At 36.4% G+C, this 14,291-nt stretch overlaps 1 long non-coding RNA gene across 1 annotated transcript in view; it reads right to left on the reverse strand.

Moving 5' to 3' along the window:
* LOC124117512 overlaps window positions 1-14,226 on the reverse strand; it is a 38,511-nt gene extending 24,285 nt beyond the window's left edge. The window contains exon 1 of the long non-coding RNA XR_006858281.2: window positions 14,172-14,226. This is a non-coding gene — a long non-coding RNA (uncharacterized LOC124117512). The remainder of the gene's footprint in view (window positions 1-14,171) is intronic.
* Window positions 14,227-14,291: the final 65 nt, after the last annotated feature.

Below are 14,291 nucleotides of genomic sequence, written 5' to 3' on the forward strand. Positions count from 1 at the left end.
TACACATTAGGAAAAGAATTTCTGGAAACATAGTGTATGAGGGAGGGCGGTAAAAACAGCATGGCCAAAATCATTGGGACACGCTTACTGTAAGTTACCGACGCCAGAGGGGGACACCTAAATATAACAAATAACTTTTGACCATATTTCTCGTACGAAGCCAGTGATAAATGTACTCCCACACAAGCACACTGGTCAAACACATGGTAAACACGCTTGTTATTTATCTCATCGATGTCGGTGTTCAATCGAAGGTATTCGTCTTCTTGACGCTCGTACATTCCAAACGACACACCATATCTCCCTGAAACACTTGAAAACGAAAACATTTCCATGCCCGGTATACTTTTCCATGTCTCCCACGGGAGGCAATAGCTGTTTAACAGTCGGGAGCTTTCTGTTTGACTGTTTTCTGAATGACAAATAAGAATTTAAGTTGACCAGTGTGCACCCGTCATCCTAGCTTTGTTTATACAATATAGCGTACATATTGCAACTTAGTAAGGATAAGAATTTATGGATGAACAACTTCTTTATTACAATTAAGAGCGACGTTTCGGTGTAGGTTCTAACACCGTTATCAAGCAAGTGTTAGAACCTACACCGAAACGTCGCTCTTAATTGTAATAAAGAAGTTGTTCATCCATAAATTCTTATCCTTACTTAGTACTCCAACTTCTAAATGACTATCAAAGAAGATATTGCAACTTGTTTGCGTGTACGTTTTTCTTTAGTGTGCCGTAAAATGCGGCTATGCTTGTCGTAAGAGGCGACAAACGGGATCGGGTGGTCAGGCTCGCTGACTTGGTTGATGCATGTCATCGTATCCCCGTGGAGCGATGCTCATGATGTCAATCACTGGATTGTCTGGTCCACACTCGATTATTTACAGACCGCCGTCATATAGCTGGAATATTGCTGAGTGCGGCTTTAAACAACAAACACATTTAGTGTGTAATTGTCAATATTGTTATTTAAAAAACAAACAGGTTGATATATAGACGTGTAATAATATTTTGATACTAAAACTGAATAGATAACTTTAAAAAAATTGAAAATACTAGTTTTTAAATATATATATGCACACATTTTAGTAGAATTGTCTTGGCCTGGGAAATGTTTTTATGTCGCTTGATAAACACAACGGTGACGTCTCATGATGCACCAGGTGCGCGTTAGTCACAAACGACTAACGAATGATTCCTCTCGTTTTGTATTATATAATCAATGGGTTCATCCTTTATAAAATATTTTGATCGCAAGATATAATATTTCATTTTTTCTTATGTTTTCTTTTATACCTAAAGAATACAGTTTCAATATCGATGTGTGTTGAAACAGTTTGACTCCTAGTGAACAAATCATCACGAAGACATTGTCCTTATCCACAGCAAATTCTCACCATGTTACCTGAGATACAATGAACTAATGCTAAACATAGCAGAGTTATGCCCCCTTTTCTTTGTACGTGCGTTAACTCTCTGTCGTCTTGTGGCGTCATGGAGAAAAATCAGTTTTCATCATTTGCGACAAGCTATTTTTTGTTTTAAATGTATTCCGTTATACATGAGCATAAAAATACATTTGATATATATTTATGTTGTTCAGATATTAGGCAGTATTTTGTTCACTCACAACCTCCGTTGCTAAATTTTAAAAATCGTCGCACATTACTTTTATCGATGTACAAAACAGAACAAAATCTCGCACAACACTTAGCAGTGTCTTTTTTCAGACCGGTTTAATATTTTCAGTTAAATTTACACCATCAGATAGGAAAGGGTACCCATGCATTATACCGGACACCTATCCGCCATGTTTGTTTGATTTTACTAACAAGTCTGCACTCTACAGCATATCGAGACATCCGAGGTTCGAGACAACCAAAAATGATGAATAAAGGAATATGCAGGGATCAAACTTTTACTTCGAGACAAAAGTAGGTTCGACACAAAGAAACTTGACTGTAGTTGTAACAATAATTATCATTTCATCACTTTAACCCACTGGATGCCGATTTTGGTTTTCTGACGCACATTTTCATAAGTTCTGAAAAGTGAATGTTGTGCGAGAATTGCGCTATTAAATTACGCAGGGATGTAGAATTTCCTATCTGGTGGTGTAAATTTAATTTCAAATATCAAACCGGGTTGAAAAAGGACACTGCTATGTGTTGTCCGAGAATTTATTCTGCTTTGAAAAACAGCAAATTTCGCCGCTTTTTATGGTACACCGATAAAAGTACTGTGCGACGATGTTTTTATTTGGCAGCTTTACTGACACTGTGAGCGAACAAAATACTGCCTAATTTCTGAACGACATAAACAACGTTGGAAATTGGCACTTGTCCTGTAGTCCTTGCCAAACTGGCCAACAGTAAAGGTATCATAAGGACTAGTAGAAATTTGCCATTTTTAAAGGGTTTTGCTATATGTTATCATTATAAGGACTAGCCCAGGTAGCATGCCATCATCGGTCCTGCATCAGCTACACAATCGACCCAACGTCGGCAAACTGCATCGGGCCGATGAAGTTTTGCTCATCGGATCGATATCGCCCCAACGTCGTAAAGGGTTATCTGGACCTAGATTTTCGAAACGATCGTAGCCCTAAAATTATCGTAAAGTTATCGTAAGGAAATCGAAGGCTATCGTAGCATATTTTCGAAACTATCGTAGCCCTAAGATATCTTAAGATTGTCGTAAATCTAAGATAGCCCCATACCTGTCGTAAGTTCATTCATCCAAGATCGCGGCATACTTTTCCATAGATATTTTGCCAAACAATTAGTCTGCTTTACGTTCAAACATTGACATTTCATTTGGTAAAACGGAGTGATTCAAATTGACACTTCGAAAACACAAAGAACACATCAATGATTTCGCGTCAAAAATGTTCTCAATCGCGACAGCGATGCACATAACTGTGGAGTCGATAGCTTACAATATATTTCTATCCGAGTCCATGCAGAAGAAGTGTAAAACAACATACCATTTCGATAATTTGGGAAGGATAAAAACGGAAGGTGTCGACAGGCTACAGTAATGACCGTGACCTTATTGATAACTCAGGGGGAGGTAATCTTAGTTGAAACTCTAGTTGAGAGTGGTTTCCCTTTGCATTCGCCCGGGACACCTTGCTCAATGTTACAGTTTTCATAAAGCGCAGTTCCGCTGTTTTCTATTTTCTGGATCGCATTTGTGTCAATGCTTTAGTCTTTATTTTATAAAGCATTTTATAATTTTATATCAATCTACATATGTAAAAACAACCATAAAGGTTTCGCATAAGTTTTTACATCTAAAATCGTGTGGGACGGGTGGTTTTAATAACTGAATTTTAACTATACAGTGTAGTATATATTGACTTAACAAGGAGATACATGTGATACACGCATGTTAAATGCTGAGCGCGCTTGCTGTTCGATCAAAGGTCTCGTCATTGTCATTTAGAATAACGTCTCTTACTTTCGTCCTTGACTTTGCGATGTGTTTATATCATAAAGTTCTGCGCGCTCACGAGAGGACCATTTGAAGAGAAAATAGTGAAGTATCTTTTGGCACATTATTTCAATTCTAATAGCTAAAGTGTGGTAACACTACACTTATTGATTATAGCATTTATGCTATTGCATGGCACAAGAATGCTTTTTGTGTTCGGTTACTCATGGCATCTTTTTTCATAAGAACAAAACGTCTACATGTAGGACATATGTAGGATTGTACAGAATTTCACTCAAATGTGCATGTTAAACAATGTGACCTGACAATGTAATCATGAATTCCGTGTCCAATATCTATGTTGTTGTCAATGTCAGCAGCTGGGAAATCCCCGTGATGTCACTGGGAAACACCCCGCTTTTTCAATCTCTAACACAAATGAGTTCTCTGTCAGAGTTACGATAGGTATCGTAACTCTGAACGATCTGCGACAGGTTTACGGTAGTTTCGAAAATCTATCTTATCTTAACCTTAAGATATCTTATCTTTGAACGTAAGTTGTTAAGATTTATCTTAGCTAAGATCGTTTCGAAAATCTAGGCCCTGGCCAGCCATCGGCCAGACATAGGCAACTGTTATCGAATCAGCATCGGTTGGACATCGGCCCATCGTCGACAATACTTATTGGCGCAGCATTGGGTTGACATTGGCTTGACAGTATTTACAGGTTTAGAATCAGCCTTGTCCAACCTCAAGTCCTATCACCGTCCAAGCATTAGTCATTCAGACTTCATCACCCTTTCTCTTCTTTGCTCATTTACAATGGCAGTTGGGATGTTCAGTATTTTCACCTTTCATAATATTTGACGGCAGTTTTTGATTTTCTTCAAAATAAATGCATAAAGTATGAAACAAATGGCTAACAATTTGCAATAATCATTAAGAATTATCGATATCTTCAAAAATAGTCAAAAACATCCAAACTTAAATTTTTAACGCTTCGTTAGTTTTTTCATCTGCCATTGTCTTAACCCCCTGGATGCCACAGGGACATATATGTCCCTCCTCTTCAACCCTCACTTTGAAGTCGAATAAAATTCAAAATACATCACCCACACAACTACACTTTACAGTTTTGAATAAGGTGGGAAACTCCCTGTTCTGTGGTATCATCCACTGGCATTTTAGGCCAAGCAAAAGTACTGAACATGACCTCTGAAAATTAGGTACATCGTAAATGTCGCCATTTTTTACACATTACTATATCACCAATCACGGCGCTATTTACAGCATGTTTTGAAATCTAAATTTCGGATATTTACTCGGAGAAATGAATTTCAAAAATAGCATATTAGTGATCACGGGTATCTGTCTTTTATGAAATCACCAATGATCATTCCAAAACGTGTCCGATAACCCTAGAATCGTTTAGAATGTTTTGGGAAAAACGAAAACACGAACGCCGAAGTGAACTTTCCGCCATATTGGATAATGTTTACAAAATCACGTTTCAGGTACACCGGTTATGAGACGCCTGTAACATCACGTATATTTCAAACTTATCTGCGATACCTACATCCTTGAATTCCTCATACATTTTAGAAACAAATGACCAGTGGTCTTTGTCACCAATACAAAGTGGCTATATGAAATCAAGCAAAATAAGGTAGGTGTGAAAACGAACGCTGTGCTCGAAAAACTGCACATGGTTGAAATGTAAACAAAGCAAAATTCAGATTTTACACAGTGTAGCATTTTATCCTATTTTGAGCTATCCATTCGTCTATTCGTTCAAGATATTGGCTCAACATTTTCAGAATATGCATGGGAAGAGAATCGTAGGAAGAATCTTGGAATTTAAAATAGATACATTGCAATGATTTGTTATTTTCAACAGAAGTTGTCAAAGTTACCGTTCTGGTTGACGCCTTGACTGACGCAAAATCACGCACAACGACAACGATATTTATCGGAATTTCTGACAATTTCCGTGTGTTTCAATAAAAATTATGACAACAAATAACAGTACATTGATTGTCAGAATGTTTCTGATTACTTACATGTCACATTTATGTTTATACGATGCCTGAATCAACGAAAGTCCCCTCGTACAATCCCGCGTACTGTTGACAGTGTACACGCCATTTGGTAAAAGTGGGTCACAGGTAGTGATACGTCAACATTGTTGTACATATTTGGTAATTTCTTTGAGGTGAAGGTCGTTGAATGAGAGCGCACACGACCATTGTATCATGCTGTTTACAGTTTCAGTTATGGTGTATATTTTGCATGTCTGTTATACATTTTTTCACACAATTAATTTCACTTTGGATATTTGTCAATGTTCAAAATGAAATCATACGTACATATAGGCCACAACATGTATGAACGAACCTTTGATAATCTCCTGTTTGTTTGAACATTGTGTACATAACAATGTGATAGGTTTATAGTGTCGACTACGATATTTCTTTCCTTTGGACAATTTTTACAAGATGAAGTGTAAATGTAACTGCAGCATGTACGTATTTCTTGGGATGTGTAATAAGTCAATATTATAAGTCCATATATCTAATGTCCATGAATAGCCGTTTCATTTTATTTTATAACTAAAACTGAATATATTACTTTAACAAAATGGATAATATTTTTCGGTAAAATATATGCACACATTTCTGAAATGTCTTGGTCTTGGATTTGTCTTTTATGTCGTTGGATACAGAGAACAGTGATATCTAACGATTCGCCAGGTGCGCATTAGTCACAAACAATTTACGAATTATATTCCTCTCGTTTTGCATTATATAATCAATGGTTTCCTTCTTTTTTCTCAAGAATATCAGATATTAGGCAGTATTTTGTTCGCTGACAGTTTCCGTAAAGCTTCTTAATACAAAAAATTGTCGCACAGTACTTTTATCGGTGTACGATAAAAAGCGGAGAAATTTACTGTTTTCAACGCAGAATAAATTCTCGGACAACACTTAGGAGTATCTTTTTTTTTAAACCGGTTTGATATTTACAGTTAAATTTACACCATCAAAAAGGAAATTTAATATTCTCCGCCTCTGCGTAATTTTATAGCCGGCGGTTGATCCAGTGCCGCGTGAGCGCAATTCTCGCACAACCTTCACTTTTCCGATCTTAGGAAAATGTGCGTCAGAAAAAAACCTCGGCATCCAGAGGGTTAAATAAGCTGATGTCATCTAAAGTAGTTGCCTGCAAAAGTCATTACTGACAACATCTCATCTTAATATTTCATGTAAATGATGCCAGTGTAGTGTTAGGGTTCATAAAACTAAACATTTCTAAAAGCTGCAGCTAGCTCTGATGTTAAAGTTACAAAGATAAAAGGTAAAACTAAAAAATACTGAATTATTAAAAAGATAATAAGTTTTATCATAGTTAATACTTTGAAAACCAACTGTAAGTAATATGAATACTTCTAGCTGTACAAAACAATCGAAATGCTTACACTAGTTATTGTACTATTTTTTATGTACCCTAATACATGTGTAGTTAATACTTATAATTAAACACAACGAGCAAAATAGAACAAGCATGAAATACTCACATCCCCCGCCAATATGACATGCCCGGTTGTGTGCAATGCATTAGCTCCTGTGAACTATGTTCACTGGGCCTTTTTGTCAATAGCCTAATTGCAGCACTAAAAAAAGTTATTACTGGTGTTGTTTTTCCATCTGCATTTTATGATAGAATATGTAACTGAATTTGTAATGAGTAAGGATAAGACATATGGACAAACAACTTCTTTATTACAATTAGGAGCGATGGTTTCGGTGACGGTTCTGACACCGTTATCAAGCAAGTAAAGTACAGAGTATGGTTGACAAGAATATATATTGTTTATACAGTTGAGTAGGTTTAAGATCAGTTACACTGTTGTATTTGTAATGAGTTGTGTTTCTGCATGAAGTTAGTCAGTGAATGCAACAACTGTGTCCATGACACTTTTGGAGGAACATACACTCAAGCAATGCAGAACTTACCAACAAGAAAGGAACTGTATTTAATACTGTGGGATGACATTATGTGCCAAGTTTGGTGAAGAAATATAGTACGGTTTTCAAGATCTGCTCCGGAAACGAGGACTACCGCCATTTTCAGTCTAAATCAAAGTCGTTGCCATTGAAATTCGAAAAATAATTTTTTTTAAAATCCCAAACTATCAAAAGGCACCAGTTCACCACTAGATCTATCTATGTGCCAAGTTTGGTGAAGAAATATGGTACGATTTTCAAGACCTGCTCCGGAAACAAGGACTACCGCCATTTTCAGTCTAAATCAAAGTCGTTGCCATTGAAACTCGAAAAAATATTTTTTTAAATCCCAAACTATCAAAAGACACCAGTTCACCACTTGGCCTATCAATGTGACAAATATTGTGAAGAAATATAGTACGGTTTTCAAGATCTGCTCCGGAAACGAGGGCTACCGCCATTTTCAGTCTAAATCAAAGTCGCTGCCATGGAAACTCGAAAAAAAATTGTTTTAAAATCCCAAATTATCAAAAGGCACCAGTTCACTACTAGACCTATCTATGTGCTAAGTTTGATGAAGAAATATAGTTCGGTTTTTCCAGATCTGCTCCGGAAACGAGGACTACCGCCATTTTCAGTCTAAATCAAAGTCGTTGCCATGGAAACTCGAAAAATAATTTTTTTTTAAATCCCAAACTATCAAAAGGCACCAGTTCACCACTAGATCTATCTATGTGCCAAGTTTGGTGAAGAAATATGGTACGGTTTAAGATCTGCTCCGGAAACGAAATGTGACGGAAGGACGGCACCCATTCCTATATCCCCCTTCCACTTCGTGGCGGGGGATAATAAACTTTATTATTAATTTATTATCATTTACAAGAAAACAGCGTTACTACCTACAACACGGCTGATGTGAAACATATATTCTCAAAACCAGTTTTAACCCTCTGCATGCCGAGGTTTTTTTTCTGACGCACATCTTCCTAAGATCGGAAAGGCGAAGGTTGTGCGAGAATTGCCCTCACACGGCACTGGATATACCTCTGGCTATAAACTTACGCAGAGGTGGAGAATATAAAATTTCCTATTTGATGGTGTAAAGTTAACTGCAAATATTATACCGGTTTTAAAAAAATGCACTTCTATGTGTTATCCGAGAATTTATTCTGCGTTGCAAAACAGTAAATTTCTCCGCTTTTTATCGTACACCGATAAAAGTACTGTGCGACGATTTTTTTTTATTTCGAAGCTTTACGGAAACTGTCAGCGAACAAAATACTGCCTAATATCTGAACGACATAACTATATATCAAAATAAGTTATATGTGTATTTATAACGACATACATTCAAAGCAAAAAATAGCATGCCGAAAATGACGAAAACTGATTTTTCTCTATGACGTCGAAAGGCGACCGAGAGGTTACACGCGTACAAAGAAAAGGGGGCATAACTCCGTTATGCTTAGCACTAGTTTATTGGAACTCAGGTCAATTGGTGAGAATTAGCTGTGGGTAAGGACACTATATTTTCGTGGTGTTTGGTTCACGAGGAACCAAACTATTCCAAAACAAATTAGTTATTTAAAAAAAACCATAAGAGATGATGAAATCGTTCTTCATAAAAAAAGAGGTAAAAGAGAAATGGATGGCCCTATCTAACCTATAACTTAGTCCTTAGATTCCAACATTCTCCTGATTGTGTAAGTGTAATTTGACTAATGTTGCACCATTATTAATGGAGCACTAGCTTTGTCTTCAAACGTAATGAAATACCCCAGAAATAACACCGTTCCTTTTGACATCATGGCTGGTTTTATGTCTTTGATAACGTCGGAGAAAGACGACACTTGTATTTTGATTAATATATATCTCCCATAATTTTCGTTCATGGTTTTAGAAAATATCTATGTGTAAAACGGAATTTGACGCTTTTTCGACACAACATAAAATGACTGCTTTCACCAAGTAAATAATGTCTTGAATATGTAAACAATTAGATAGTTTATCGTGTATCTTAATTGGACAAGACACGCATCTGTTTGGCATCAATTTACGTTTTGAAATACCCAAAAGAATATTTCAAAACAACCAAAATTATATTCAATATTGGACATATATTTGTTCAATTCATTTTCACTTCAGTAGTGTCCAAGAGGACATTGCAGTATATGTACCAAGTTCAAAAACAAGGGTCATAACCCTGTGAAAAATAAGTTGTCAACACCAACCTTTTGGATTTCTTTGTTCCGATGCAATTCAGCACTCATGTTTGCAGATTCTCTATCTGCACCTGTTTTTCAGTACACGTTTTTCTTGTGCGATTTCTAAGCCTGGCTCCTGGAACTCGAAGCCATTCTTTTACACTGGTCACCATGTACTTTTCAGTGGCTTGTAAGAACCCAGCTGCAGGCTTCCTTCTCAGCTTGTTTACAAATGAAAGCAAAAAATGTCAGTGTGCATATTATAAGTAATTTCATGTACTCTGACAATTACAAGTAATGGACTTCACAAGTGTGTCAAAACAAGTTATTAATAACATAATGGAATAGTGATAATATCATGAGCATCGATCCACGCAATTGGGATCGATGACATGCATCAACGAAGTCAGCGGGTCTGACCTGATCCCATTAGTCGCCTCATACGACAAGCATAGTCGCCCTTTACGGCAAGCATGGGTTGCTGAAGACCTATTCTACCCCGGATCTTCAACATGTACACGCAATGCTGAAAGTTTCCGAAAGCCTCGTTATGAATTTCATATTCACTGCTTTTTGTGCTGACAGCAATCACAAAATTGACTTGTAAATTCGAGTTTGTAATTAATTTCCTAACCTAATCCATCCCCCACACTTAACAAATACGACTGCGACAGTAACAAATGAAGCCATGTTCATTCAAAAATACTAATGCAAGTACATTGTTTGGCTATTCATTTGCTTGCCGCTGTAATACTCTCACCCCGAGATTGCGACTCGTGGGTTGAACATCGCAGAATCTACATGGTAATAAAACATATCTTGTCATGTTTTGCATTTGCCCTTGTCCCGCGTTTTGCTAGAAATATGTATAATATGGTGTTTAAAGAATATATATAGTGAGGATGCAGTGTCACGACATATTCCACGGATTTTGTCACTGACGTAAAATAGGCAGGATACATTGATAGGAGTGTTTCTCTAACTTCCAAAACACATAGGCCTAGATTTCTCTACTCACGTTGACACTTTTGTATGAACACTGTTTCTCGTTTCAATTGTAAGGTTTGAAAATGAAATGAACACCTCGTAAATACAATAATGAAGTAAACACTTACCGCAAAATAGGTTTTTCCTCAGCCCTCCACGCATCATCCTTTCGTCGTCTGCTTGAAAAGACGCGCGTGAGTAACAGCGCCCTCTATTACAAGAGTAGCTTCCTTTGAAGCATGTTGTGAAAACGTTGAACCAACGTAACATAACCGATCGCGATATTCCAAACTTTTGCCAACATCTTGTAATTTGCTGAATGAATTGTAAGATGTGACGAATCCCGTCTGTATCTTCTCTGTCTGTTGTATATGTGCAACCAAAATGGTCAGTGAATGTGCTTGATCTATTTAATTTAAAAATTAAAAATATAGTTAATATTTTGAGTTGGAATAAAATTATTGTATTATTCGTAAATATATTTGATCTAATATTTGTCACATTGTAATCGACAAATGTGTCACCGCTGCAGTTTGCCGATATTGCCGGCGGTTGCCGATGCAAAGCCAACGTCGGCCCGATGTAGGTGTGCTAACTGGGAGTGGACGAAAATTGTTAGTTTCTATCGCTGCATACATGTATATTAAATGGGTTTATATGCTTATGTATAACGTACAATACAAAAAATAGCTTGCCGTAAATGACGAAAACTGATTTCCCTCTATGACGTCAAAAGACGACAGAACGGTTGCACACGTACAATAGAAAAGGGGGCCAGCTCCGCTATGCTTAGCTCTAGTTTATTGTACCTCGGGTCACTTGGTTAGAATGGATAAGAACAATATATTTTCGTGGTGTTTTGTTCACGAGAAACCATTCTATTCCAACACAAATATCGTTATTGAAACTGTATACGTTTAGGTATAAAAAGAAACAATAAGAAATGATTAAGTCGGCAATTATCGTACTTCATAAAAAAGAAGTTAATAACCTATTAGTTAGTCCTAAGTAAAATTTGACAAATGTTGCGCCATTATTAATGGAACACTAGCCCTATCACCAAATGTAATGAATTACTAAACAAATGACACCAACCTATTTATGTCTTTGACAATGTCGGGGAAAGACCACACTGGTATTTGGTTAATATATATCTCCCCTAATGCTCGTTCATGGTATGGGAGATTTCGATGTGGAAAACGGAATTTGAAGCTTTTTTGAAACAACCTACTATTACTGCTTGTACCAATAAATAATGTCTTGAATTGATAAACACTACCGTGTATCTTAACTGGACAAGACACGCACCTGTTTGATATATCAATTTAACATGAAAGAATAATTCAAAACAAACAAATTTATATTTAAAATTGTACATGTATTTGTTCATTAATATGTGATTATTTCTCTTCATCTCGTCTCAGAATTATATAATAAAAGATGCGAAGAAACCTCATTTGGTATTAGGTATAATTGTATACGGTTCGATCAACGGGGTACATGCACGGTTTATACTTTTTACACTTTTTACAATTCTTGGAGAAATAATTAAGCAGTTTAATCATGATCATGTGATCACAATATTTAAAAGGGCTGAACCCATTCATTATATAAAAATAATACAAAACGAGATGAATAACGCGCACCTGGCGAATGGTTAGTCATCACCGTTCTGTCTATCAAACGACATAAAAACACAAGACCAGGACAATTATTCTAAAAATGTCTGTATATATTTTAACGAAAAATATTATCCACTTTCTTAAAGTAATATTATAGATCTATTCAGTTTTAGTTCTAAAATAAAATAAAACGGCTATTCATTAACCTGTTTATATGAAATTACAATATTGACTCTCCAAAGAATTACGTATATGTTGCAGTTACTTATAACCTTCTTACACTTGTCTAAAGTAAAGAAATATCGTATACCACACCATAAACTTATCAATTTCTGATGTAAATAATTTTCAAACAAGCAGGAGATTATCAAAGGTTCATACATGTTGTGGCCTACAGTATATTACCTTTATCATATTAAACATTCATTGTGAAATTAATTGTGTGAAAAAATGTATAAAAGATATGCAAAATCTACATCATAATTGAAACTTTAAACAGCAGGATAGAAGGATCTTTCATTCAAGGACCTTCACCTCAAAGAAATTACCAATATATATGTACAAAAATGGTGACGTACGTATGACATCACTACCAGTGACCGACTTTTACCAAATGGCGTGTTCACTGACAACAGCACGTCTATTCAGGGATCGTATATACATAAATGTGACATGTAAGTAATCAGAAACATTCTGACAATCTGTGTACTGTTATTTGTTTTTCATGTTTTTGTTGAAACCAAGAGAAATAGTAAGAAATTCCGATAAATAACGTTCTCGTTGGGGGTGATTTTGCGTCAGTCATGGCGTCACGCAGGACGGACAATTTCTGTTGAATGTATCAAATCATTGCAATGTATATATTTATATGCCTAATTCTGCCTACGATTCTCTTCCCATGCATATTCTGCAACGAATAGAAGAACGGGTAGCTCGAAATAGGAGTAAATGCGACAGCGTGTTGCTTTGTTTATGTTTCAAACGAGTGCAGTTTTCCGTCACTGCGTTCGTTTGCACACCTAATTTATTTTGCTTGATTTCATACAGACACTTTGTACTGGTGACAAAGACCATTGGACATTTGATTCTAAAATGTATGAGGAATTCAAGGATATATGTATGGAAGCTGATTTTGAAATATGTGATGTTACAGGCGTCACAAAACCGGTACACATGAAATCTGATTTTGTAAACACTATCCAATATGGCGGAAGGTTCACTTCGGCGTTGGTGTTTGCGGATTTTCCCAAACATTCTAACGATTCTAGGGTTATCGGCGACGTTTTGGAATGATCATTGGTGATTTGATAAAAGACAGATACCTGTGATCACTAATATGGTATTTTTGAAATTCGTTTCTCCGAGTAAATATCCGTAAACTTAGATTTCAAAACATGCTGTAAATAGCGCCGTGAATTGTGATTTAGTATTGTGTAAAAAAAGGCGACATTTACGATGTACCTAATTTTCAGAGGTTGTTTTCAGTAACTATGTTTTGCCTTAAATAACAGTGGATGTTATCACAGGACAGGGAAATTCCCACAATATTCAAAACTGTGATGTGTATCTGTGTGCGTGACTATGTAGGCCTATGTTGAATTTTATTCGACTTCAAAGTGAGGGTTGAAGAGAAAGGACATTTATGTCTCTCTGGCATCAGGAGGTTAACGGGAGAAGAAACATCCCCCATTGCCTTGTATTGTTCAACCAAAAGTGATTAACTGAAATCTTCGATAAAGACAATGGATCCCTTTTGGCGCTAACTAGGCTTCTAATATCACTTTGCTTTCGATAACAATATAAGGTTGAACGGGCGCACAGCTCGAAAGTCTGATTCATGGACAAAAAATAATTATTAGTACATAATATATTTTGGCACACAGATACGGTTTTTTAAAGGTTAGGCTATCTTACCTTGGAAGTTCGTGAGGGTATGTGCCTCTTTCATTTGAAGCCATCGATAAGATGGCGACGTTACATGACGTCACACACGCAAACATATTATGACGTCACAATAGTTGCGGGAATACAAGG

Source organism: Haliotis rufescens, unplaced genomic scaffold (assembly GCF_023055435.1).
Source record: "Haliotis rufescens isolate VD_foot unplaced genomic scaffold, xgHalRufe1.0.p SCAF_9, whole genome shotgun sequence".
NCBI classification, from domain to species: domain Eukaryota; kingdom Metazoa; phylum Mollusca; class Gastropoda; order Lepetellida; family Haliotidae; genus Haliotis; species Haliotis rufescens.